The sequence below is a fragment of the Oryzias melastigma genome, linkage group LG17, assembly GCF_002922805.2.
Source record: "Oryzias melastigma strain HK-1 linkage group LG17, ASM292280v2, whole genome shotgun sequence".
Taxonomy (NCBI): domain Eukaryota; kingdom Metazoa; phylum Chordata; class Actinopteri; order Beloniformes; family Adrianichthyidae; genus Oryzias; species Oryzias melastigma.
Genome location: NC_050528.1, coordinates 4,344,954 through 4,349,917, shown reverse-complemented (window position 1 = coordinate 4,349,917; position 4,964 = coordinate 4,344,954).

Sequence of the window (4,964 nt, the reverse complement as noted above, 5' to 3'; positions counted from 1 at the left end):
AAATCAATGAAAGAGCATTTTGATGTTAGCTTTGATTATTTTATCAAGAACTCTGAGAAACCAATGATTGAATGTATTGATCACAGTCAATAAACATTGGAGAATTAGCTAAAAGAGTCTTTGGTGAACTGGAAGGAGAAAGAATCAGGATTTTGGAGGAAGTTCTGTCCATGAAGATCTTCACTTCCTCGGATCAGAACCATACGGCTGGACATTACCCAGATTGATGGATGTTTTTATAAAGATTTACGTTATTGAGACACAGAGCGATCAGAATCAGACGGGGTGGGGGAGGTCAGCTCCAAAAGCCACGCCCCCTCGGAATAGATTTTGGAAACTGAGGCTTCAGATCAACATGAAAAATGTATTTTTAAGACATTTAGGTTGTTGGATTTTGGTGAAAAACTTCATAATCATAATTAAAACACTACTGGGAACATTTTTTTTTACTTTAAAAAATGGTCATAGCCCCTCACTTCATTAACCCTCAAGAAAATCTGAAATAAAACATACGTGTATAAGTACCCATCATCCCTCTGGTCTCCCGGATGTGGATGACCTCTCGGTGACCAACTGTGTGGAGCCCGATCTGAGGTCCCTTTGGTGAGCCATTTCATCATTTAAACAGCACAAGTTCCAATTCTCATGACCTAATGCCGTGCAGAATGCCTGAAATCTGCTGCTTGTGTTTTCTCTTTCTCCCTCAACCCTCTCTCATTAGCAGCAGCACGGAGAGCAGCACAAAGCAGCTGACAGTGCTGAGTTATTGGGACACGCCGCTGATGCATGACATGTAACACAAATCCCCGTGAGCACGGCCGACCATGAAATGTATGGATGGAACATGAAATGCATCCCAACCGCCGAGCCAAAAATGAACCCCAGCATCTATTTGTTGAAGAGAAACATTTGTTTTAGGGTTTTTCCTCATGTGGGTCTCATTTTTGCTGCAACAGGATAGTGGAGACAGAAATAGGAAACGGGGTGAAAGATAATGTTTCTCTTTTTAAGAGTTATATTTACTGTCTTTAGATGGTGACATATTTTACTTTAAAGATGAAAATGGTCTTAAATATGTTCTTGTAGCATTTTTCTCATAATGGAGGATAAAACAGTTTGAGATTAAAACTGCATTTTGAAGGATTTGTTTACTCAAATCATGTTGAATCAAGACCCAAAACTTGTATTTGTGACTCAGCAACTGCCATGGGCGGGGCCAAAGTTTCCCTGCTCCGCCCCATTCTCATGCATCCACTAATGGATCCATTAACGTTTCATTTTTTTCATCCGTTCAAAACTGTGCGGCTGCATAACTCTATTAGGGGCGTAGGAAAAAAATCGATTCAGGGAAATATCGCGATGTGTCGTCTGGCGATACTTTTATCGATTTAAAACGCTGACAAGACGATACTTGATTATTTATGAGCATCCTTCATGTCTTATTTTTGTTTTCCACCTAAACATTCAACCGGTAACGTTATCATTAATTAAAATTAATATGCTCATTTTATTACAATGAAAGACGCATTGATAATTTGTTCTAGTACAGTCTTGGGGAAATATCGTATCGTGAGACACGTATCAGGATATATATTATATTTTCAGACTTTTACCAATATAAACCCTCTCAGGGGGTCAAAATCCAAAACATACTTTAGGTCCCGGGCCAAACAGGATCCTAAACCTTTATTGAACACTCTAAAACTACATTTTTAAACTTAAGAACTGTAACTTTTTAACATAATTATGAACTACATATATAGCATTACCTGCAATACTGCTAGTGTGAATGCTGTAAGCTGAATTTGGCCGCTGGAGATGCTAGTGCTGATAGCTGAAAACGTTGAAGCTGATCGCCAGCTAAAATATTAGCTAAATGCCAAATTAGACTAAAAAACGTAAAAAAAAGAAGTTGGGTTAACCAAAACAGGTAGCTTGTTGCTGAAAAGAATAGCGAAACTTCAAAATAGCCTAAAAAACAAAAACAAAAAAAGGCAAAAATTAGCCAAAACAGCTAGCATGTATCTGAAATATTAGCTAAACTCCAAAATAGCCTAAAAAATCGTAGTAAATACCAAAATAGTCCAAAAACCTAACAGAATGCCAATTTTAAAAACTTTAAAACTGGAACTTTTAAGCATAAGTATGAATAATAAAAAGGCATATTCTAATATTCGTACGTGACATATTCATCACTAGGTGTGTTTCCATTGGCTATGAAAATGCACAAATTGGATTTGGCTTATAATTTTGCCTAATGGATAAATGGCAATTTAGAAAAAAAAAACTTGCATTTACCAAAACAAAAACGTTTGCGCTTGGAGGAGGTGGTTTTTGAGGCGTATCGATATTGAAATAGTCTCAAAACTACAATGGAAACACTTTTTGGTTTAATGAGTCACATGACCAACAACCGGTTACCACACTTGCACACAAGAGGTCACATAGCATCACACAGCTCATCTAAAGTTGAGCGTGTCAATCTCTTCATCCGTAGCCACTCCCACGTAGCTCGCCGCTCCACGGCCTGAATAAGACGCTGACGTCTCCTTTGATAGATGATGATGATGAGCGCTAGTGTTGTTGCAGAAATCTAAATATATCTGCTATAGATTAAAGTTAGTTTTTGATTGATTAATTCTTTTAATTCAGGAATTCAACACTGTATGAAGTTTGTTGAGAAAGTTTGTGAAGATTTAGATTTAAAATGTTCTTAATATTACAATAATTGGATTAAAGCAGTTTTATTTTTACGCTGTTTCACCTGTGTAGTAGATTTTTGCATCAAAATGGGTTCATTTTGTAAGATCCGTTGCAACACAGAAGGTGTTACAGGAACCACAGAATGTGCCGTATCACTGAGAGTCTTTCAGGTAAAAAAAAACATTGAAAGTAAAGAAAGTTTGACCCAAAAGTGACACAATGTAAGACTTCAAATCCTGGAGGGAACTGAAGTAATACTTTAAAACAGAAACAAAAGTTAGATTTATGATGAATTTAACCTTTTTTCCTGTAAACCAGAAGACAAAGTGAATTTTTGCTGCTTGTCTAAAAGAAATGCTGCAACATAAGAAACTATTTATTTACCTTAAATTAAAATAAATGTAAATACTAAAGACATCCTGTACTGAAAGATTTATGAAGCTATAAATCCTTAGGTCAGATTTATAATCTTTGTTGGAGCACATGAAGTTTCTAAAATATCGCTTTATTACTCAAAACACTGATTTGTTGTTTTCTTCAACCTGAGAAAATTTGTTTTATGTTTATTTGACACCCTTTACAATCTTTTCTCAGGAAAATCCTATAATTTTATACTAATATGAACTTTTATTAATATTAATGTTTACCAAGATTGTCAAGCAAAGTAATAATTTGATCCTGCAGGATTTGCTTTAAAAGTTTTAAATAATTCAATCGTAAAACGTCAGGTGTTTTTTTTCTAAAATAAAAAAATTAAATAAAAAAAGCACATCTCTTTGCATATTTTTCAAATTAAAAATTTTTCTGATCTAGAGAAAAATCTGAAACATTTTCAGGAGTTTATGTAAAAAATGAATCTATATGTATACATATTTTTTCCTTTTTGTATTATTTTGAAATCCTATTCAAAATTTTAAACAAATATTGAGGTAAAATAAATGAATATTATATATGAAATCTACAACTCACTCCAGATTTTAATATATATCCAAAAAATGTATGAAAACTTTAAATTCAGACTCTTATTTTGAAAATATTTTCAGGAAACTGTTTTCTCACATCTTGACTAAATGTTTACAGTTTCACTTAATCTGCTGAAAAAAAATAGATACAATTTGCTTTTGATTCCTGTAGTATTTTAGGATCAACTCCACCTTAAAATGTTTTTACAACTAAAAATCATCACAATCCAAAGAGTCCTGCAGCAGAACAGAACCGGTAGAAACTAACAGTTCATGTCCGGCCAGACTTTGAACTTCCCCTGCAGATGTTTTGAGAAAAAGGAGTTTAACTGCAAAGAAAAAGCTGAATGAGAAAGTATGAAAACCTCCCGACTATTCAGCAATACACGAGTGTACGGTGGCCCTGAAGTCCAAATCCCATCAACAAATCACTCGACACAAAAGCATTTTAAAGGTCGCAACAAAAATTTAAAAAGCAAAACAAATATTACAAAACAGAGTTACAGTTTATTAAACCAAAAAACAAAAATAACTTCCTGAAAACAAAATAAAATACTAAAAAAATGAACAATTAAAGTAAAAAAAACTTTCTGGTTACTATCTGGTGAGCACCAGATACTATCTGTTTTTTTAGAAAAAAAAAATACATCTCTTATTTTTTTCTTCGATGTCCAATTAGGGGCTCCATAAAAACATTTTAGAAAACAAAATTAATTTCTAGAAAACAAATATAAAAGTTGAAAACAAAATAAGGAACCGAAAAGGGTTGGTACTAAATGACGTTGCTGATTGGATGATTTTCAGTTTTGCTTTAAGCCAAATAACTCTCTGTTTAAATGATGGACAAACAGAATCTGGAAAAAGTAGGTACTTTCAGTTTGTTTTCTGAAATGTTTTTCATTGTTGAACATTTCTATGTGTCTTGTATTTTGTTTTCCTAAAAGTTTGTATATATATGTATATATATATATATATATATATTATTTTGTTTTCAGTAAATTTATTTTGTTTTCTTTGTGTATATTTATTTTTTTGTTTGTTTTTTAATACTGAATTTTCTTTTCAGGAAATTAATTTTGTTTTCTTATATATATATATATATATATATATATTTTCAATATTTCATTATTTACTTGTTTTTTAACATTTTACTTTGTTCTCAGAAAATTTATTTTGGTTTCCTAATTTGCTTTGTTTTTTAATATTTTTTTTTTCTTAGTTTGTTTCTGAATATTTCATTTTGTTTTCTAGAAAGTAATTTCATTTTCCAAAATGTTTTTTATTTTCTTCTTAATATTT